We start from the raw sequence: 25,722 nt of genomic DNA on the forward strand, positions 1-25,722 counted from the left end.
GTGGATTTTTTGTAAATATTTTATCTCTACCTATACTAAAAACCAAATTTGTTGAACAAAATCAATATTAACGAGCGAAACTGCAGGCATAAGCTGTAATATAATATGTATGTAATGTTATATGTATATACTTTCATAAAAGGTAATATTACTAATGAATATTATGTTTAATCTACTACTTCAACATAATTTTATATAGTCTCTCTCAAAATACACTCAAAAACACATACACACTTACGATTAAAAAAAAATATGGGGAACAATTTTTTATTTTATTTAAATAATTTTATTAACTAAAAATATATCAGATTACCAATCTCGTTAAGAAGTTAATTAAGTAATAATAATAAACAGTTTAAGATATTACCACAAAATACTTAATACTGGTAAGTTTATTCTATTCTAGTGTGGTATTAATTGTCTAATAAAATAGTTATATAATTTGAAATAGAGTTTTATATAGAAACATATCACGCGATCCTTTCATTACGTTTGCGTGTTTGTGTGAATTTTGATGAACAGTTTTAAATTCTTAGAAGTCATCTGGTCCTTTCGTCGTTAAACAAATGCCAGTCACAATTTCAAAGGGACTGATATTAGAGATAATTCCTTGTAACGAGAATTTGTCTCGCTCTTAAATTTTCTAGAGGACAAGGATAATATGATTTATGATGTTCCAGATTAAAATTTTTGTATCTATTTAGAAACAAGTCGACCTTTGTTTATCATGAATAATGGTTTCACTCGTAATTGTTTGCACTTAGGTACATTTTTGTTTATCCTGAAACTGATACTTTATTTTCTATTACCTGAGTATATATTCTTTATTGCTTATTTTGAAAGTCAATACAGGTTTACATTGTACTGACAGTCCTTTTTATTGGAGAAAATTTTATATTAATAAAAGTAGGTAATCATAATTGTAAAATTTATAATAAAATAAATATAATCGAGAAATTGTAGCATCAACAGCAGTATACAAATGTTTGAAAATGTACATTGGTAAAACAACTATACATTATATCCTTTTACAAAATGTGTCCCTTAACCCACGTCTAATGGTCAACCAACAAAATAATTGCTAGTACCATTAAAATTCCTGAATGTACCGCTAACGTAACTTTCTAGTTGAGCTCTTGTAACTACTCTAATATGAAATTAACCATATTTGAAGTCACGACATCAGTCTATTAAAACCTTCTACTTAGATTTAAACACATAGATAATATATAATACTGACAGTACATCACTGGACAAACTTCAAACAAAAATAAACAAACCATACTTCGTTTTAAGCAAAACAATTGCCTTTTACTCGTTCTACAACAACACATACAGTAATGTAAACAATGAAATTCATAAGGGAAACGGCCTATACTATTCATGTGACAACAACTCACATCAGAACGAGAGGTTATTGATCTGAAAATATAAGAGGTTTTCTCTTGGCATTGCATTGTCTTAAACGGCTACGTTTGTAATATGAAACACGCTGAACGTGCTCAAGTGGCCGACCGTACGTTTAATACTCGCAGCATTTCAATGGGGCTACCAAACTTTGCAGTCTGAAGTGGACTAAATTATTTATCAAAGGACTTCAAAAAAGCAGGCTACATATAATTTGTGCATATCTTTTTTTGGGTACGTAACTCGATCACTTAACATATTTCTGAATCTAAAATCGTAGCAATTTTGCCGTTGCATTTTTTTAATTGATACTGTTCAAAATTCTGGCTAATTGTTAGTGATTATATACAATATATGCAGATCGTATGACTGCCTACTTTTATTTTTAAAATAACACAATTAACATGGATAGGTTTTGCTGGAAGAAATTTCTTATTAGAGATAAGCTCGCCTTTGTACATTATGTTTATAATGAATTGTAATTAACAGTATGTTTAGTGTACAATAAAGAATAATTTTGAAGTAGAAGTCGACTGATTTATGTATAAAAAAAATTAAACTAAGACTCGGATATAAGTTAAATTACTGGCTAAGTCTTCTTGTAAGATCAGTAAATTACTTCAACTTCGATTCTATTCTACTTATGCTATTGGACTATAACATAACATTGTATTATTATAATATAAAATAAATAAAGCGTAACATATGATGTTACGAAACGAAAAACTTTAAAAATAAATCATTCAAGAAAGATAGTAATAAGGTTTTGATCCACCTGGTCCTTTGTTCAAAATTGGAACAGACGTCAGTCCCGCGAGTCTATTAGATTCATGGTAACCTTAATTCCAGCTCACTCAAATGGGATATATTTTTAAACCAATATTGCTTCCATTACACAACTGATATTAAATTTGCCATTTATCCATTAGTTAATGGATATCTGAAGAGTATACCAATCAGTAACATTAGATTGCTCCACTAAACTTTTTTCATAAATAAACATTAATAGGTACATAATAATTAAATTTGTAAATAGTATGGGGTACAGCAATCAGTCTGAAATATATATATATTTAACTAAGATACAGTTGTAGTAGTAAATCATATATTTAGACAAATAAAATATAAAATATTTTAAATTACTATTATAAAATATGTTTTACGTACAAAAGTAACAAGTAATCATAACCTGTGGACATCTACATCTAGTCATTACGTTATTTAACTATGGTGCTTTACTTTACAATATCCCTTATAGATATTGGCAAACACATATTTTGAGACGCCGTCACTGCTTTGCCTAGAAATAAAAACACGACACTTTATTTTTATTTCGTGAATGTCATTTCCCAGTAGAATTCCAGTATACGAAATATTTCCATTTTATGGCTCTACGATTTCATTTCACAAAACAACGACGAAGGTACTTACATCAAGGACTTTCAACAGAAATATACATGTACTCATGCTTGGTTATAGCTATAAAATTGCGTAATTAAGACAAATAGTGAAGTTTATTTTTTTTTTTGTTTCTTCAAACCACTTTATTTATGGCCCTCATGATAATGACTGACCTTTGTGACATTTAGAAATTTTTAATGTCTAAAGTACTTATATTGTATTGTTCGTTTATGATTAAGTTTATTATTATTATACATAACAATACAACATATATGAGTATTTGCTTTGGTAGTACATCTACAAAAAAATAATATGTTGATAATATGTAATACGAAAAAATACTTGTGCTAGCTGTCAAGAAGACTTGACAAATTACCCATTTAATCAATCGACAATAGTCAAATTATTAATTCATTATCACTATTATATTTTTATAAAGATACTTCTAAAATATATGAGAAATTCAATAGAGAAAATTATTATATGTTCAATGACATTATTGAAGAAAGTTTATTTTGAATGTGATAGGTAAAAATAACAGTTGGAACTAGTGACATTGAGCTTCTATATCCAGTTGAGAGGGTAGTTATTTATAATTTCACGCCTACGACCCAAACGTGCCATATGGCGTCATGAAACAGGAATTTTCTATTTGGAAGCTTTATGACTCGGTGCCAGTAAGCTTGGAATTCCTCCATTGTCATTAAAGCGGTGTTGCACGAGTGTCACCGCCGTACGCGGTCAAGTATGAAACAATTGTCTGTAATTTGTTCCAGCACACATTACGACACCATGATTTTTTACAAAAGATTTTCGAGGACAAACGGTTTTCAACATTATCCTGTCAACTAAATAATGATAACCATAATTTTATAAGTACCAGTCCCATGGATAAACATGTACTGATATCATATATCATGCTTGTAATAAAATTACCGAATTTAAAAAGGTTTGCCAGCCATAGATGAAAGACTTATTCTATACCTGAGGAATTGAAATTCTCTCTTCGATTGATCCTATTCATTGACCTTACTATTTCTTTTCCCATTGGAAGCTTATGATCATATAACAAGCTACTATAAATAAAATAGATTACTTAAATCTCTTTAAGCATGAATACAAATCCTATTAGTATATCCTATCCAACTCTTTCAACAAAAAAATTAAACAAGCCAATTACTATGACATATTCTAGTAAAAAATGTGAGATTTATGAAAAAAGAATATCATCTCCCACGTTCATCAAAAATATTGTCGTCCATCATAATCTGTAATCACACGAGTGCCATGATACGGTGCTGTTTTGATAGAAAAACATCAATCATTCTCGCATCCAATTTGATGCCAGCACGCCACAATGTATATTGTGGCCGAGGGCAGTAATTCGATTAGTGTACGTATGTTTATTATAATTACTACGTATTACACAAATGTTATAATTTTTGTGATTGCATAAGTGAACCCATATCTGTCTTACGAAGGAAAAAATATGTGAGAGAAAGTTTATAGAAACATGTTGTGAAAACTATAATTAATTTATATTCCCGATATAATAAAAGAACGAGTATATCTTAGGAGTGTGTTACAAACAGATGCCGTAAATCTACATTACGTGCCTATTTTACATGGCCTTTGGCTATATGATACATTAGCCAACGACAAGAACAATATTGATGGTATCTTCAAATCGCTGCGGAATGTAAAAGGTTTCGCTATCAATGAAGAAGTAATTAGAAAATCTCTTTTTACTGTTTTTTATTCATTCGAATTAAACTGGTAGGTGTTTTGCGTAGGTTGAGGTTGATTCCGCAATTTTCAATTATTCCCATGTTCATTGTAATTCTAAGAAAAACAGCCATCCACAGCTGTTTGGCGACAGAAACAAGATCGGAACAAAGGTACCCAATTTTTACGAAGTCTTCTTTTAGTATATTACCAAATTATATAAAATATTTCGTCACATTCTAAGGTCAATTTTTATACTAAGTATTTATCAGCGTATATCGCAGAATTAGTAATATTTTTAGCATCTTTTCATGACGTCAATAGATATCAATTATCATTTCCTTCATCATTCGATTTTATGAGGATAAAATAAAATCTGTGTTGTTAAGTAATTATATAAATAATATAAACAAAATACAGATAAAATTATTTACAATTTTGCATAACTCTTGATCAAGCTGTGATATTAAACGAAAAAGTTCATTTCGTAAATGCACGACATTCTGTTACAAGAGTTTAAATTTAGTTGCCAGCACGTGTCGGTTTATTCACATTGCTGATAATTATGTAGTAAAGTAATACAGCTGATGAGTCCGTAAATAATTTAATGTAGATAAACATAAATGAAGCATCTATGATTTTAATATATAAAAAGTTGAATCGCTATTGACGGCACATAACTGAAAATAATATATAAAAGGTTGAATCACTATTGACGGCACACATTGAAAATAAAAGTATCTAGAATCGAGGTACTATTTTTAATCTACTACACTGAGGCTTTATATTTTATACGATAAAACGAGCAATGATTTTAATATTCTATCCTATAAAAAATCATATAAATTTTAATTTATTAATTCAATTTATAAATAATAATATTACCCATTTTAAAGTCATATAATAATAGGTAGATATAAAATTAATCAATTAACAAATGGTAAAGTATGCTTAGGTATAATTAGTTATAACAGATAATGAAATATTAATATGTTTTCAAAAAGGAAAATTATAATATACGTACTTCAAGTGGAGTCAGTAAACTAAACAAAGAATAGTCGATATAATTCAAATAAATTATTGTAGTTCACCTAAATGAACCGTAAAACATACAGCGCGAAAGTCTAAAAGTTAATAAGGAATAAATCATCATCATCCTCAATGATATAATTTAATAACACATGTATTTCCATACGCACTGTTACTATTCCGATTAAGACCTTATATAATTTCGCATTAGTATATCGTGCTACTGATAACATAACAATTATTTCACGGTCGATGTACAATAACGATAACAACCACCGTACATAATATCGTAACATACCTACACGCAATGAACATATTGAGCGAAATCACTCGATAGTGCATTAAATATATTTCACTGTATAGTATGAGAAGCTAAGCTATTTTTTGTTTGTATTTTGCTAATATTTCTTTGAAAAATGTTTACTGTCACTGGTAGAATCCTTAAAATAATTTGGGAATATTGAGTTTAGCTTACGTACAGTACAGATATAGATAAAATTATACTTACATAGGTAGTTTAATTTTTTTAACAATCCATTCCTAAAAGTTCCACTGTTAGTCATGGGTGTCATCCCATAATATAAGTGAAGAATTCTATGTGTAGCTTAAAATTATCACGCCGACCAAATGATTTGATAGTGTTCCATTTCGTATTGTACCTCTCCACTGTTGTAGGTATGTATTTTATTCACTTTCTTATTTCTGGCAACATTCTAAGGATAAGAAGTAATACTGCGTCACCACAAGAAAATATATTGATACGTACTAAGTTTATAATACAACGCGACATGAATTTCATTAAAATCAGCTTACTGAACTTTCTTACCACGAAAAAAAATATATTATCGAAAATATTTATTTTTAAATTTGTATTTACAGGTTTTTAATCGGAACTATCAATACAATATTTCCGTAATGCCTTATTTAATTAGGGTATTTATTATTTTTTTATCTATTTTATCCAGCAGCCAAAACTAACATCACATTCGTAAATTACCAATCATCCTACAAGTTTTAACTTATTACATAAAGTTATATGAATAATTATTTTTACCCAGATAATTGGCATTTAGTATTTGAAAAATAATCAGCAGCTTAGAATTGCAACGTAACGTAACGTTGTACTATACTATCCTATAAATGAAAAATCTTAAAAAATTAAGATGTTGAAATATCGAAGAAGATGGGGTTTTGACATCAATAACAGTGTTCAGTGTTTCTGTTATGAATGCAATTTCGCACTATCTCTTATATAATAAGGAAACGGTTTTACTTAAGCCGTCACATAATAGCGTGAGATTGCCCTGATCTTTGTGAGACATTCCTCCGGAATGCTTACAGAACACTCAGCGCCTTCGCTCATGTATAATATCAAATCTCATCAGAGGTAATTTACTTTCATTACGAGACAAATAAAGAAGCCTCGGCTTTCCTGCATCTGTAGACTATCATATATGTCATAAAGAAATTGATACATATAAGTAGAATACGATTAATAAGGTAATTAAAAGAATTTATATTGAGTATTTATAAAATTTATTAAAAATTTTAATTACATTTGTTATCTAATATAATTTTACCTACATCAACAATCAAGATAATGATATTAAAATGATATATTTTATATTGGACGAATTTAGACATTTAATTTTAAGTTTCTATAATATCACACGACTTCTAACTGTAATCAACAATCATACAGTTAGGAAATGAATTGTTAGTAATGGGGTCTAATTATCCCATTACTAGCAATACTATCAGATCGACCTTTACGCGGTTCCCCTGAAAACTATCGTAGTTAATTCTAATAAAAATCGTCACGATGGGCTAACGGATCTGCTTTCATCGTCACCTATCACCCCTCACTAGTGCCCCACCAGCGTATACCGTTAAGGCAGGCAGTGTTACCATTTCATTATCACCCATTAAACTATAATCAACAAAAAATCTCTTTGCATAATAAATTAAAATGTATTCAGAATGTAAATAAGTTTATACAAGTATTACATATAAGATTAATGTAGATTTTCTATTCGGAATTTTTCTACTCGAAAAATTAATTTATTAAATCAATCCATTTATGTGAAATCCATTAGCGATTATCTAATATTTACGAAAATGAAATATGTTCAGGGCAATTAAAATGTAACGACTTTTCACATGCATTTCATTATATAATTGAAACGGCATATGTAATCGAGACGAGAAAATGCATACGCAATAACTATAAATGTAATTGAAACATGCAATGAAACTTGTTCTTAATTTAAATTAAAAAAGTTTATAGTCTATTTGAAATTCAATTACGTTACAAATGGTACAAAAATAAATACTATAGAATCACAGACATACTCGTAAACTGAAATTTATTTTAAGTTACAACACTTTCCTGGCGTGGTCATAAGTCGTAAAAGGGCTATTTCTAGACAAAGGCAATAAAATCCTCCTTTGATAAGTGCTATCCCCAGCCTATCTTGGCTTAAGGTATCACTTCTTAGGGTTGTCTATTAAAAAGATGTAACTGAATTCCAAAAAATTCTATTACTTATAGCTACATCTATGCCTTAGTGATTTAATTGAAGGATTGAATTCATTAAATAATTAAAAATTATTGTTAATAAAGTAAATTATAAACTAAATACAAATACAATCTCATTTCTTAAACATTTTATTGAATTAGATATTATCTTGTGGAAGTCCATATCACTGGTTATTTTATTAAAATTATTTCCATTAATTCCGCTATCATTAGTACGTGTGTGACTGCCAACACTTGAAAATTTCATTGAACCTTTCATATCCAATCTCCGACTGCCATTTTGTTTACGCACTTTTCTGACGTCATTGTTTTATTTTTAATGAAATATTCGCACCAACTTAATATTTTTTAAGTTTATTCATACATAATCGAAGGAACACACGACTAACAAACATAATTGTATTGTAATAGAAATATAAAAATATATATATATATAAATAGTCTTTTTATCTTTGATTTGTTAAGATGAATCTAGACAACCCTACAATGTGGATCCCAACTTCAATAAACACTGAAGAGCTCCTCTTGGAACACTCAAATAATATTTTTAATGTAACAAACATTACCTTGACAAAATTAACGTTACGTAGATACTTTTAAAATGTATCACAATTATTGGAAAAATAATGTCCGAATACCTACATCGTAGTTTAAATTAAAAATTTAGCATTTATTATTATGTATCTATTTAAAGAAACTTCTTAGTATATGGTCTCATGAAATAAATCAGAACGTCTGTTAAAACTGTCGACTGTAGCATAGACATCACGAGTCGTGCTTCCATTGCTTCCCAGTTACTTACTAAAATGTATTTCCAAGAAGCCATAAGTGTTTTGAAAATATCAAATATCAATTTAAATTGTAAAATAAACTTTGCTGAAATAAATGGTAGCTATTACAAGGAAACAAGTACTCAACTTCCCTACGAGTAGAAGTAATTAAACAAAAATAGATTAATAAATTGCGTTGTGGTCCCGGCGTAGAAAAGGTCACCCCCTTTCTTTCCCGTGGGTGTCGTAAGAAGCAACTAAGGGAAGACGAGGGATGAGCACCAGCGTCCCTCTTATAACATCTCCAAAGTCTAACTGCGGTTGCCAATCCGCCTGCCAAGCGTGGCAACTACGGGCAAAACCCCCCCTAGGGAGAGGCTTATGTTCAGCAGTGGACAGTTAAAAGCTGATATGATGATGACGATGATGAAGATTATTAAAAAAGTTTTTTTGAGATTAAGGTTCTAGCTATTTTAATTTTGGCAATGTCAATTTACCCATTGAAAATTGTTTTAAAAATATTATCAGCTTACTATTTAATTTAATAGTAGCTTTTACCCGCGTGACCGGGATATGTTTACTAGTCGGGATAAAAAGTGGCATATATCTTTCTTCATCCCATATAGTACGTGAATACCAAATTTCATAGTGATTGGTTAAGCCGTTAAGACGCTTTAAGGTAACAAACTCACTTTTACATTTGTAATATTACCTGATGGTTCTGTAATCCAGGTAATACATACTTATACACCCATCTCTCATCGTGTTATAATTACCTATTTACATTTAACATCAACCATCTTTAAACTTTCTCCAATTGTTAATAAAACTCGATCATTTTAATCAAATCGATTTTTGTATATACCTACTGGTGGCATGGTGAAACCGATTTCTCTTATTTATAGCAAAAAGCAAACAACCATGAGATTCTTCATTGTTAGTACCTATCTAATCTTAATGAGATCTCTAGAGAATTGGATCGGGGGTCTATCAATACTTAACTGATATTAATGTATATTTTAATTAGCTGCATCCGAGACTTTGTCAGCGTAATCTATATTGAAATGGGCCGTATTCTACTCCAGGCCAAATATACTGTAAATATCATTAAGGATTTGTTAAGCCCTAAAGGTGTGAAATGTATGCAAATAATTTGACTTTCACATTTATTTATTTATATATCTATTACTAAAGAAGTAAGGATGAGACCAAACATATCTTAATTTTAAAATTAACTTTACGTATTATCATACTTTCTAAAACAATCATTATACAAGTAAAATTAAAAGAACTTTTAACTGTTTTCTGAACGCAAAATGAAGACAAAAAAATCAGAGACAATTTTATTTTTTCATATTACTTTAACTTAATTACTAATGTTACGTAACATCGTTGGATAAATGTATTGAGATATTTTACAGTAACAATTTCGGGAGAAAACAAGCAAACAAAATAAAAATTAATAAGATGGCGTAATAACAAGTGAAAGTTAAAAACCTACAGATTTAATGTAATTTTGTTAATCAATTGTGAAATAAAATCTTAAGTCCAACATAACCCATTTTAGACATTTGCTCAAATTATAGACATTTAAATATACAATTACACAGATCTCATCATAGCAGAGGAATGAATATCAAAAGCGTATCAAAATTTAGTCAACTACTTTGACGTCTGGCTGATTACATGTTTTTTATCAAAATAAATGTCGCTTTTTCGTTTGTCGAAAGTTTTATTGATTTTAATTTTCGATCGACTTAAAAAAAAGAGTTTTGTCAATTCAGTTGTTTTATGTTACTTACCCTCACTCTGTCAGTTTTAACTGATTTAGAAAATTCTTTTTTATCTGAAAGAATGTACTTACAGTTAAGTCCCATTAAAAATCTTATAAAAATCAGTTCAGTAGTATCGTTTTTAAATCATAATAACTGGTTTTGTCACAATCTTTAATTATTAAACTTGAATTTTAAATTATTTTTATACACAATATACATATGTACGTATTGCTTATAAATTAATATACATGTATTAAATAAAATGGCCATTATTAATAATTTACACGAAACCATATCTTATGTCTATACTCGGATTTAAACCAAAGTATTTAGTATAAGCATCAATCTAATCATTGAGTACTTTTTATTAATTCCTGATGAATTCATCATTATGGGCTAACTGGCCTGTTTTCATTCTCATCTATCACCCTTCACTGGTGTTCCGCCACCGTATTCCGTTAGCGCAGGCGGGGCTACCATACCATTTTCACTCATCAAAAAAAAAATTAAGATAAAAAAGTTGACCTGTCTCTGAGAAAGCATTTGTATGGAGACACTCTATTTGTATAATCTAAGTTACATTATGTACTTACGTCAGAAAAAAGTTATCTGAACACTTAACATCAGAGAAAGCCACATTTATACCTCTGAAGTTGCATAAAATAATATATTTTAGTTACTATCTGTAAAGTTCGTGATGTTGCTATGGTATGTAACTTTTTTTTGTACCACTGTCTGTAACTGATGAATATACGACTTATCAAAATCACGCTATATGTACTTAACAAAAGGCAAATCTACATAAAAAAAATTCATCATACATTAAATGATCGAAGAAACTTGGTGGCCTTATTTGTGAGAATTCCAATCTGCTGGTATAAAATTGTACTCTATTCATATTTTATATATAAATGCACAAACGTTTATGAATAGAGTACAAGTACACTTACACATTTGATGTGTAGGTATACCCTTTTCATGCACTCTCCGCCTTTACGAGTATAACGTTGATGCACCCATAAATAGCAGAATCGCGATTCAACACAGACTTAATTATATAGCTTTAACTATTCTCGTTTAAAACTACTTGAAATTAACAACTTTAGGATTAGGGATGTACCAATCAACAGTTTCAGTTACAATCACAGCTTATAACTAAGTATATCTGTCTTCTAATCTGTTTTAAACGAAAAATTTTAACTGGTAAGTTACATAATAGGAATCGCTGATGATCTGACACACTATTCTGACATTCTAAACATAACACTAATATCAACTGACAGAGACGATAGAGAGCTAATTTTGGATACAATTTAAAATGAAGTTTTTAAAATAATTCCTTATAAAACAATGTGTGCTTACTTACATTGTGACTGGTGATGTTTATACACGAACAAAGACATTGTAAAACAGCTAGTATTATAAAAAGGATGTAAAAAGCAAATCCCGCTAACAAACATTAGATTTCAACAGGAAATAAAACGAAACATTTCCATCACAAACAAAGAGTTACAATGTACACCGGAACAACGCTCCAATTATTGTTCACCGACATCATCAATTCACCATCCATAAAAATAAAACAAAGTGAACCTTATACCATAACAAATACAATGTAAAATATAAATGGGAGGCTGAAAATAAAAGCCAGCTCCAATTGGATTAAAACAATATTTTATTATAGGAAAACGTGAAAATATTCTACTTAAAACAATAAAATTCGGATACTTATCATAATTAATCACCTACGTGACCCAATGCTGAGCAGTTTTAGATTGAGATGCCGATCGGACCAATTTAGTGAATTAAATTAAATTTGCCTTGGGTCTGAATAGAATCTCTCTTCACTGTTATGTGTCCTACATCGTAATGGAGTCAGCTTTCCTAGTTTTTTTTTTCGCAACAACCATTATGCTATATTCTCGACAGGATCTACATATACATTATAAACTTTCATATCTGTTCACACTACACAGTTCTGTCAAATGTTTCTGGATCAACTGTGGATCTTCGACAAATAATGTACATAAAACGACTTCGAAATTCTCTTCGTATTGGTTAACTTTCTCTGTATTCTAAATATCAATTATCTTATTTCTACTAATAGAAAGGATGCCACTTTAAAACTAACTGACATGATTATGTGATTATAACAAAAGCTTTTTCTTGAGTGTAATAATGTCTGTTATTTCTCATCAAGGTCACAAGAGAATTTTGTGCAACACCTTCTAGATCTTCAAGACTGAAATTTGTTGATACAGATATAAATAAAACACGCGTTATGGGTAATTTTATATTTGTACTTTATAAAATTTATATTTAATGTCTCCACACATGTCATGTCGCAAGTAATCACTGCCTACCTAATATGTGGCAATGTCGATATAATAGTAAAAAAGAAGTACGTCATTTTGAGAGGGAATGGAATAACCAAGCAAAAGTCTCGAGCATTAAACAAAGTGCAGTACAGACAGATGCTATCGTCACTTCCGCTCACACAATAACCTCGGGCGGAAGCAAACGGCGCGTGCCCATCACGCCGTCCGTCCACACGAACTGCGCTGTAATAAGACCATAATTTTTTATAGAGCCGCAATATACGAGGTTTGTCCGGAAAGTACGTATAAAAGTTTTTTAAAAATTTTATTTTACAATTATTCAGGTAAATCAATTTTATCCCCTTCAAAGTACTCCCCCTGTGACATAATGCACTTGTGCCAACGCCGTTTCCACTGTGAGAAGGCTCCTTGAAAGTCCTCTGGTTGTAGGTTTCTCAGCTGCCCCGTCGTAGCTTTTTTTATCTCATTTATGTCCCCCAAATGCCGCCCCCGAAGTACCAATTTGGTTTTTGGGAACAAGAAGAAGTCACACGGGGCCAAATCCGGCGAATAGGGGGGTGTTCGGTCACCGTAATGGAATTTTTACTCAAAAACTCACGGACAACAAGAGAGGTGTGGGCAGGGGCATTGTCGTGGTGAAGAATCCAACGCCCCTCTCGCGCCAATTCTGGACGAACTCGTGCCACACGAGCTTTGAGGCGTCTGAGCACATCGACGTAGAATTTTCCATCAACTGTCTGGCCTGGAGGGACGAATTCTTGATGGACAATCCCCCGAACATCGAACTCTTTCTCGGCCCTCTCTGAATCGTTTTAGCCACTTGTGGACGGTTGGTTCCTTCACAGCATCATCCCCATAAACTGTTCTGAGATCGGCAAAAATTTCACGGCCATTCTTGCCGAGTTTCGAGAGAAACTTGATTACGACGCGCTGCTCTTCAACGGAAGCGGGCTCCATGCCGACGGGGTTTCGTTAAGAGGTAACTTCACAGATGGCGTGACAAGCCAGTTCGCACCGCACGGCGGTCAGACCAGAACTGAAGCATTGTTAGGGACATAAGGAAGGGGTCCTGCGCTTACCTGGCCTCCCCACTTCTCTTTCTCGCATTCCAGAACACTTTTATACGAACTTTCCGGACAGACCTCGTATACATAATTGATTTAGGTGATATTATACCGTAAATAGAATTTATGAAGGAATAAAATTGGGATCTGTAGTCTGAACCTTTAACTATACCAAAACAGACCTGTACCAATGATCGGCTCTTTCTGTTCGTAATGAAAGAAGTACAGAAAAGAGCACATCGTTGCATGCTCTCTACATATAATATGATTTTGACAATATAATTAAGGTAAATAGAGAACTTTTAAAATTAAACATTAAAATTAACAATTAAAATTAAATTCACAGTTTGGGTACCAAATGGTTAACACTAAAACTAAATAAGTAGACAAAGTAACGAGTAACAACAGGACCAGCAGGCATTGGAAAAAAATTATCTCAAAATAAGCTACAGTGAAAATATATAATAAGAAATAAATCCCACACAACAATTTATAGTAATGATTCATGTCATGCCTCCATAAGAAACGTAGGTATAAGTATTTAATGTTCAGACAAATATCATATAAGTCTATAAGCGACGATCACCACTATCTAGTAACCATGCCATCAGCTTGTTTGCTTTTTCAAATTGCTTTAGAAAATAGAAATGTAAATTGGGAACCCTCCACAAACTAAGCTATATATCCTCCTACCGAGTGGGTTCGTTCGTTCCGGTTTCTGAACTTCAATGAACGCACCATTGTTACGTACTGCCATTGATTGATGTAATTAGTGAGGTGCTTTACTCGTTCACGGCTGTATACAAAATTTAAGAACAATAGATAAACACTATTTACAACAGTATCAAACAATTACGAATACGTGGAATATACATCCAAATCACCAAAAAAATTAATGCTAGTGTATAAATTACTCCAATAGATTCTTACAATTTTGTTTTATAGAAGAGAAATTACTTTAATCGTGAAAAGTTTAAAATGGAATCAAGAGGACAATAAATTCAGTCCATTGCAAAAAAAGAAAATATGCAAAAAGATAATAATAATAATTTAAAATCCCGTTCCATAAAAAAAAAACTAATTGTGGCATAACGTTTTATATCAGAACAAATATTGATAAAATTTCTATGAGACTGATCTGAATATATCGATATATATATATATATATATATATATATATATATATATATATATATATATATATATATATATATATATATATATATATATATATATATATATATATATATATACATACATATATATGTAATATTTGTCAGATCCGTCAGTATTCTACAACTATGACGATATATCCTTTCAGTTGAAAAAAAATTGGTTTATAAGTAACCAACATGTTTGTTTAATAAAATTAAATAAATTAAACATTTTTCTATACATGAATATGTTTAAAAAACTACAACCGAAATGAGAACCTTCTTGATTTTTTAAGTCGATTGAAAATTTAGGCAAATTAAAAACTTCTTTTTAAAATTGTTTAAAATATAATTAACTACAATTTCGTTTATTATTTTTATATTATTTCTATACTCCATTTACTGCATTTTATTCCGACTATATTTTATGTACTTTTTCTCTTTTATCAACAAACGGAATCATTGATTCCTCGTTTCACTGACGTCACTGAACCCTTACATTCTATTGTTTCACACGCTCCTGGTTACGCAAGCAGTGTCCCGAATAGTGCCAACTCTCTTCTACTCACATCATCTATCTTACTCTAATAGAATATATTAAGTGCAATAATAAACTGTGATCGTCAAGTCGTAAACAATAATAGAGTTAGTGCCTAGTCGAATAGAAACTACAAAGTTCGCAACAATCAACATTGTGAACGATAATATAAATTTGTTACATTTAGTTTCTATGTTGTTATATAGATGGCGATTTAAATCATTACATACTTATCATCATTTTAAACATTTATTATGCACTACTAAAGAATAGGCTTATAATCACCCTCGAAAATCATACAAAATTCATATTATAAAGTGTGAAATTAACACTTCATATCTTTATAAACTTAATAAATTCTTTCAATATTTCTCTTCTTACTATTTACTCATTTTTAAACTAATGTAATTACATTGCTATATTTACGATACCATCTAGTACCTAATATTATGTATTATCAGACAATAGAATAAACACTATATTAGAAAGAATTATTGACCAAAATGTAATAGTTTTCGAGATTTAATAAAGCAGCGTGTATATTACGTTCTGAAAGAGATATTTTTCACTCAACACCTACTCGTTTCGGCAATATTATATTCGTATTCATTATTTACTTTCATGAAAAGATTACATGTACATTCTGCTTTTAAATAAACGATTTTATTAATGAACAGTAAGCAGTCAGTTCTCTTGGGCATTTAAATTGTATAAATTCTATATATTACCACCCAACATTACTTAACCATTCCTATAAGAAATACGAATAATTTCTCATTGTAAATCCATCTATTTAAACACCCGTTTACTGCTATTACACGCTACGTAAACACAGAATAAAAAGTTAATGTGATTACGAGTTCCTTCCTGTATACACTGACAGACAAGACGTATCGTAGTCTGCTTACGGATTCTATATATATTTTTTTAATTACAAGAATAATATGCTTCAAATACGTAACTACAAATATATTCACTAAATTGTATTAGAAAATCAAAGTACTAATGATTGAATGCTATATGTATTTATGGCATTGACAATAACTTAAACGACGTTTTATTTGCAAATTGCAACAAAATATGACAAAATGCAGGTTAATTTTGATTATTCGAAATAAAATATATATAGCTTTCCATCCCAAGTAGCAAGCAAGCCAAATTTCATGACATTTGATTGACTCGTACAGGCACCAAGAGATAATAATATTAATTTAAAATTCCTAATATTAGTACGAATTCGACCCAGTCCCCGGGAGTATAACGTCCTGGTGTGACATTCGTCTGTCTACGTTGATTAATCCAGTCGGATGTCGTTTAAATACGTCAGAGAATTGTGAGCTTTAGTACTTCTATCACATAGTAAACTATTCTCTCTAGCAACGACTAAGATTTACATCGACAATTGCAAAGTAAAATAACACAACTTTATAGTCAATTCGAACATATATTTAGAACAAAATAATTTAGAAACAATATCTATAGTCAAAAGATATTGAATTTAGTTAGTAGGCACTGCAGCATTAAAAATTGTATAATACCTATCTAACATAGAATATACATTTATCATATATTCATACTTCTAAAAAAAGTCTTACATAAAAAATCTTCATTTAACGTTCAAACAGATCGTTAAATCAATAACGGTAAGTTTGCTCTCTGTAAGACTTGAAAGATTAAGAAAAAAAATGATAAGTTACTTTGAGAGTTTCTATAACTTTGGTTAATCTTCTCTAAATGTATTTCTCTATTAAGAGATTATTCTTTAACAATCCTTTCTCGGTTATTATTTACATCACATTTATATTACTAGCTTGTCTTTCAAGTCAGTCAGTTAGTTGATTTTTTTCTTTATCTGAAAGATTCTGTTACATAAAAGCTCAATCCGATCACCACGAAAATTTGTCTTGATTTTTCCTTTTATCTCACAAAGTTAAATAATACCATTGGATTGGCATGTCCTGAGGCAAAAGATCCCTCGTATTGAAATTGTCAACTGTATATCCTATATGTAGGTGACTCCAAATGCAACAAGGATGTGAGCGATTTTATTTAATAAACTTTGTAACAATTTTGAATTCAATACTAAACTACACGAAAACTGCTGTTGGAATTTGCAATATAGTTCACACTGCAGTGATAGATACTCCTAAACATCCAATTTCAAATTCTACAACAGCAATACGAGTTCACTGAACTTTCAAGTGTATAAAATGTACAAACAAATTTCATCATGTCGTAAAGTTTTAGCTAGAAATATTGTTGTATTATTATTTTAAATTATAGTTATAGTTTTATTACTCATCTTTTATTTCCAAAGATCATTTTTGACGTACTTTATGAATTATCTTATTAATATTATAAATGTAAATTTTTGTAAGAATGGATGAAAGGATGGTCATATAAATTTACTCTTTCAAACAAAAATTACTCGACTAACAACAATTACCAATTGTATCCCGTGACTTCACCTGTCTGAATCAGTGTATAAAGTATCTTAACAACTAAGTTAGGATATAACCTACCAGTATACCAAATTTCATTCAAAGCCGTTACGTACGTAGTTTTTACGTGTAAGAGTAACAAACATCTATCCATCCATCAATCGTTACAAACTTTCGCATTTAAAATATTAATAGAAATCTGTTCATTTATTCTTCTCGCGCTTCCTCCTTGTTCTTCCATTAAATTGCATCAGTTACGAATAATATCTTCAAAAGTTAATGATCCGTTAATTTATCTGTTTATTCCGTGTCATTTGTTTTATTAATTCGGTGTTCGATCGTATACTACTCGTGTAAACTCGTGCCTACTAATATCGAGAGTTTCCAGGCCACCTTCGTTATACTCGAATGCCTCCGACGTGGCTTACCTGATGACGGCCTTACGTGCTCTCCGCAGCACGTTGAACGTTTGTTATAAGATCTAACGTTCATTTAAGTAGCCTATAAAATAAACTACGGACATATTAAAACCTGTGCCTCTTTTTATTAAAAATAAATTATAGGTTATATAATATTATTATTTTAGACTACAAATAATACTAGCAATTTGCCCCGGCTTCACACAAGTAAATAGAAAATAATATATAGTAACATAGGCTATATATAAGTATATAGCCTATGTTACTCATTGATTATAGCTGAAAGAATTTTTAGTCTGTTAAGTAGTTTATGAGGTTATCCATAATAACAAACAAATAAATCTATCCTCTTTAATATTAGTATAAATAACGTTACTAATTTAAGCTTTACATCGTATATAAAACATAACAATATCTTTATTATACAAATATTCAATAAATATTGTTTGAATTTTATATGTTTTATAAGTTGAATTTACTATAAATTTTATATTTAATTTTTATACTAGCCATATAACAATATAAAATAATGATTTGGTAAAGACAAATGAATACAGATATGAACATGAATATTTATTGAACGAACATAAATATTAATCGAAAACACAACACAAAGTAATTTTATAATACGCATACATTACAATTGATCGTTTTTAGCAATAAAGCCGCGGTACTGCACTTAATTTGTACGTCTGTTCACCTCGATAATTATTTATTTTCTCACTTAAAAAGTAAACATTACAAATACCAACAGATTTTATACCACAAAAACAAACGACATATTTTTTGTTTTGTTTTTTCAAGTCTGTTGAAGATAGTTTTTTTTTTTTTTTATCAAAATCTATGTACAATATTTTATTGACATTTATAATAGATTAAACTTATAGCATCCTACTAATACTCAATAATATTTTAAATGTGAAAATGAATTTGTTATCTCCTGATACCTTAACAGCTTAGTCAATCACTATGAAACTATATAAGGAGAAGGATATAGGCTATTTTTTATCCCAATCAAATTGTACTCGTATTATTATAAATCTGAAAGTTTGTAATAATGTTTTAATACTGATTACTCAATAACGAATTTATTGTCACATAATCATTAAATTACTGAGCAGATTTTAATGAACTTCGACTTACTGCTAGATCATAGTCAGTCTATGTTATAGAATCTCTTTTACAATTCAAGACAAGTTTGCAAAAATTTATCTCTTTTTTCATTTAAGAGTTTCCTCTTGTCGGTGCAACTAATTCATAAAATTATGTGTTCGCAAAAATTTATAAAGACGTGATTTTCAATTAGTTATAAATATACAATTAAATTATAGCGATTTTTATAAAAGAAGAGAATTAATCTCTATAATATAAAGTCGGTTGACAAAATTAACTTCTATCAGTCCCTTAAGTATTAATGAAGCAATATTGCTTTAATAAGAATATGACATAATAAGAGCACTTTTTCTTTAGATTGTAGTAATAATATTTTCATGTATGTATAAAAACATTTCCAACGATGTTGTTGCCAACTCGTATGAAACATTATATTTTTGTGAACTTATTCGTAATTTCGAAATTCTCTAGAGGAAGTCCTTATAGGAAAACAAGTTATGAGAAACATCATAAGTTTTTATGGTTATTATATAGATATAAGTACTTTCTAACGAGTAGATATAAACATGATTTCAACTCGGTAAAGTTCACATATAATAATGTTGTTATCACACTTACTGGTAAACAAATTAAATTTCGTCCAGTCTTCTCAATGTTCTTGAAATGGCAAAAAAACTAAAAGCCGCCTTTATGGAATGTAGTATCCGTCACTTACAGCCATGAACAGTACGTACCATAGCCATCACAAAACATATTGTAACGTCCATGGTAACCTTCATACGTTGCTATTCTTGACGACTTTTTTATTTTTATAATGGATGATAATGAAATGGTAACCCCGCCTGCGCTAACGATATACGCTAGCGGGGCACCAATGAAGGATGATAGGTGAGAATGAAAAGGCAGATCAGTTAGCCCATTGCAAATACATTTGAATACACCTGGTTTTCAGTAAGATACTTTCCAGAACGAACCACGTAGAGGTCGACCCTATTGGATATATTGCTAATAATGGGACTGGTAATCCGCAATACTTAATACATATCACTTTCTTGCTGCTGTGAAAAATAAGCACCCGAAGCACTATCAAAATAAATTAGGGGTGCTATACTTGTCCTATAATATTTAATTCCTACTCTTCAAACCGAAATACAGCCATAAAAGACGGAATTCTTAGTAATATGTGAAACACCAGTGGAACAATGATACATACAAAGACAATATGAGTAACATGAGTGCCAAAGAGATTTTGTACAAAAGTTGTGTGCTCGTCATGTTTCTGTCATGAAACAGTTGTATTTACATGGATGTGTTTCGGTTTAAAGAATGGGCTATATCAATGAAAATATAAGGTACAGAGACATTGGTCCTCAGAAATGGCAACGTACAAAGGTTATTATGGGCAACGCAATATACTCTGTTATGTCCATGGTACTGTTCATATCTATACGCGACGGTTACTACTTTTCATCAGTCAGGTTGTCAACTTGTTACTTCTAACTTGTATAAAAAATGTATCCAATAATGTAGTATCCTAATGATAATATAAATATAAAAGCATGGTCAAGCGGATTTAAATTAAATTTAGTATATAGGTAAAATATACTATATCTTAATATATAGGATACATTAAATAGTGAATCACGAAACCCGCAAAAAGCCAAAGTAGACAGTAAATAAAAAAAGAACATAACAACTAAACAAAAGCTTCCCTAAGATTTGTCTTTATATTAGCCTTTGGAATGACTTTGGAACTTTGCACTCACCTTCATTATCTACTTATAAGAGAAGGGAATTGCAAAGTTTGTATATTTACACCAAGTAATGTATAAACCTTATGTGTAAGAACATTCACATAAAAATATTAAAATATTTTTATGCGTTCACAAACAGTTGACACCTATCACAAAATTCAAATAAATACTGTTAAGTACTTATATGAAATAAGGCTTATACGCCTTATACGCTTAAAAAATTATGACATATTTTACACTAATGTTTGTACATTAATGTAAAATATTCTCTTCAAATAACATTCTTACTAATATCATATACGTTTATTTTCTAATCACTCATGAGGACTATGTCTATATATTGTTGTCGTGTCATTATAATTTTGACAGACATCATTTTTAAAATCAATCTATTATATCTATTTATTAAACTACAGTAACACTTTTTCAGTACCAGAAAAGAGCTTTTTTTTTATACAACTTAGAATGGCAAACAAGCTGACGGCCCACCTGATGGAAAGTGGTAACCGTCGCCTATAGACATGAGCAGTACCATGAACATAACAGAGTATACTGTTTCGTCCATGATACCCCCATACGTTGCCATTCCTGAGGACTCAGGTGTTATTCCTCTGTACCCAGTAAATTCACGCCATATCCCACCCTTCAAACCAAAACACAGCTTGCATAATATTTTTCACTTTTCCATTGTTTACAAGTTGAATACATACATTGTGCTCCTTTATACACATGTTCCTCTATACTAAGCCTCATAGTAACAATATTATTTAGTAATTCTAGATTCCCACGAAGTAAATGATACGTTAAATAAGGCAGTGATAAAATTCAAGGATTTGCAGCTAACAATACACTGTGGTTGAGTTGAATAATGCCTAAGTAATGTTTAAGTTACGGGCTTTGTTACTCATTCAATAACTTTATTAATAAGCGAAGTTGTTAAGAAACAAAATTGAAATCTGAAGTTTTCCACTTCAATGTATATTTCGAGTCTCGTACTGAAATTCCGAATCTCTTATGTACACACTAAAACTTTTGATTCATTAGAGTATGTAACTTTTGACGCGTTTTAATCATAAGTCTACTTAATACTTGTTAATTTGTTCTATAATGGACAGACAGTAATTAATTCATGTCTAAATATTTCTAACAACAAAGTAATTAAAAAGATATTATTCATAATTACACCCACGCTTATTTAATGGTTGTCTAAAGTTTAAAATACTCGCACATGGCCTTACTAATATGCGATTATAGTGCGTATATAAAATTAAGCGAATTTATTTCTTTTAGAATGTAAAGATTTATTTTCTTATTTTAAATTATATTATAATTTCTGTGATAATAAAATAATATAAATATGCTCAAGATAATTTCTAATAGGAGTGTCAGAGACATTTGTCAACCATCGCTGTAGCGGCAAAGGTTACACGAGTTTCCAGACATGCCCACATTTCGCTGAGCATAATAATTATTTCTGTGATCATCTTACTTACCTGTAATATAACATCAATATTCTCTACAATTCACCCAACCCACGTTACTACAATTATTATTCTAATAAAAGCCCATCCCTGTATCCAATATATATAGCCCTATAAATTAATATGTTTTATCACTCCTCTTTCAGCCCCAATTAATTACATTTTATATGAGACACAGTCTGTAATTACACATACTGTTAATTGTTATTACGCATAATTTATGTAACCCAAGCGTTAAACAGAACGTCGTCTCATATATAAGAATTGTTTGGAATATCACATAATTTCATTTACCACGAAAATTAAATAAAATCTCATTTTACGCAAACAAATAATAATGGCGTTATAAAATGTATTGTTTATTACGGGATATCATTTTTTAAATAGAAATATGTTGGAAAATATCATGTAATTTCAATTACCACTAAAATTATATAAAATCGTTTCATACGCAAATAGCATAGATATACATAGATAATAATGACATTATCATAAACTGTTAACTACGAGATATCATTTGGTAAAAAATAATATATTGTATAATAAAATATCACGTAATTTTATTTCACCACGGTTTACGCAAACTATATACAAATCTATAGAAAATAATTTCTTTATTTTTTTTTTCTAATTCGAATATCAATCTACCACGTGATACAATTTTACATGAATTATAACTATAAAATATATGTATTCATCATTCAATTATATAAATAAAACAAAATATTTTAACTGTTTTTCGTATTCAAAGATCGTATTCGAAATCTTTTTTTTTTTTTAAATAAGTAATTAAATGACTTCAAAAAGAAGTTGGTACTCAATTAACGACGTATATTTAAATTAAAAAAGAATTTGTTACGTGAAATTAGATAACGACAACTGGTGGTGCAACCCAAAACGCCCAAATTCAAGCCAATTTTTATAAAAGTATTTCCTAATTAGACATGGTAGAGAATCGAAGTCGGTACTTTATTTATGCAAATTTACGTGCATACAATTACACCACGAATGTTGTCATTTAACCAATAAGGTTCTAAAAATAAGACTTAGTATTGATTTTTTTTTTATTTACAGTGAGATTGGTACTGTAATACAATATTTTTTTGTTTATAACGAAAATGTAATCGCATTATTTTTCTTTTCAGATTATACAAATGAGAGTACATTGAATAACGGTACGTAGATATTTTTAATAATAATAACCAAAAAATATGTATAGCCCTTATATATTACGTGTCAACTTTATCTTATTAAATTCAGAAATTTTAATATAATACGAATTTCTGAATACTTTGCTAGTAAACGTAAATTCGTAAAATACTAAATAAAACGTGTGAGAACGACCTAAATCGCCCTTCACGCTCCATTGAACCATATAGTATTTAAAACAATTCACTAAAGGGAGTCTGAATTCTAATTCCTAATATATAAGATACACAGGCTTAGCGATTGACAAGCATCAAATATAAGGGTTCTTTAGACTGTCATTGTAATTAAACATTTTAACTCAATATAATATATGTACTGACGATTTACCAAAAAAAACCTTGGGTTACTTATTATAAAATGTTTTGCTGCCAAATAGCTATATGGCGACAGAAATACTTTGTAAGTATAAAAGAGATGGAGATATCCATGCAAACAACTTTTATAGTGACTCTCTCTTAGGAAAAAACATGATAATATTGCTATACTGGTATTTATATCTAAAGGAATTTTTAGTAAATATATTAATCAAACTATTTATATGGACGTATTTAGACTCAAATGCTATGTAAATTCACAAAACACAACTTTTAAACGCCATATTTCTTCTAAATTTGTTTTTGTGAGGAAAACGACCTTTTACCATATGGCAATCTTTCACTGCTACTGAAATTACATCAGAGAAAAAAAAGTTAAGAAATAACATTTCATTGCTTTATTGACAAAATATTGCCCGATACAACAACCCGTAAATAGGTTCCATTAAAACAGCGTGCGTGTGAACAAACGAGTGGAAAGTTCACATGAATCTATCCAGTTATAAATGATCTACGCCACTTCAAAGAGCAAAATTTTATGCTAACGCACTCGCAAAGGTCTTACGAGGGAGGGAGGATCAAAATAAATTGGTTGCTCTGTAAAGATTAGGAACATGTGGGGTGTGGGAACACAGACACCCTCAGATGCAAGGTGCAGCTGGTGAATGTATTCATAACAATTATAAGCATCGACCTCGTTGCACAAAACTAATAATTATCCTGTAAGTTATTAAAAATGTAAAATATTACCTATATTTGAAAACACATACACGTGTAATATACATAAAGTCATTGATGATAGAGAAAAAGTAATTTGTATTCAATTTATAAAGCAGAAAGCTCGTTTTCCTATTGACATACATATAGGTACTCATTTAAACCATAATAAATTCAATTAATATACGACAAGCAAATAAATAGTACTATGAAATAGAAAGATTACATAATAACAATCCAAAATTGGATAATTCTTACCAAACGGTTCACGTGACCGTGCGATTTATTATGTTTGATCCTGATTGATCCTATTTTTGTATTCCGGCCTGTCTTCTTCCTTGATATCAGGTCTAATTTAATATTTATACAGAATCTTATTATTTAATTATTAATATACCTAAGACAAATACAACATTATTTTCCAAATATAGTGGTCTACCAATAAATATTTATAATACAAAACTCCAAGCAATCAACCCCTCTAAGCTATATTGCTTACGTTAATAAAGTTTATTACGTAATAAACCCTTCAT

The 25,722-nt window shown here is 30.0% G+C and overlaps 1 protein-coding gene across 3 annotated transcripts in view; it reads left to right on the forward strand.

Moving 5' to 3' along the window:
* Window positions 1–25,722, forward strand: part of LOC113521525 (ADP-ribosylation factor-like protein 4C) — a 76,516-nt gene that overhangs the window by 14,398 nt on the left and 36,396 nt on the right. For 2 of the 3 annotated variants that reach the window (XM_052899002.1, XM_052899004.1), the window contains exon 2: window positions 24,095–24,124. The exons of the other annotated variant lie outside the window; for it this stretch is intronic. The gene's annotated coding sequence lies outside the window, so the exon portion shown is untranslated. The remainder of the gene's footprint in view (window positions 1–24,094; window positions 24,125–25,722) is intronic. 3 annotated transcript variants of the gene reach the window in all.

This window comes from Galleria mellonella, unplaced genomic scaffold (genome assembly GCF_026898425.1).
Source record: "Galleria mellonella isolate WM207_F2 unplaced genomic scaffold, CSIRO_AGI_GalMel_v1 utg55, whole genome shotgun sequence".
Taxonomy (NCBI): domain Eukaryota; kingdom Metazoa; phylum Arthropoda; class Insecta; order Lepidoptera; family Pyralidae; genus Galleria; species Galleria mellonella.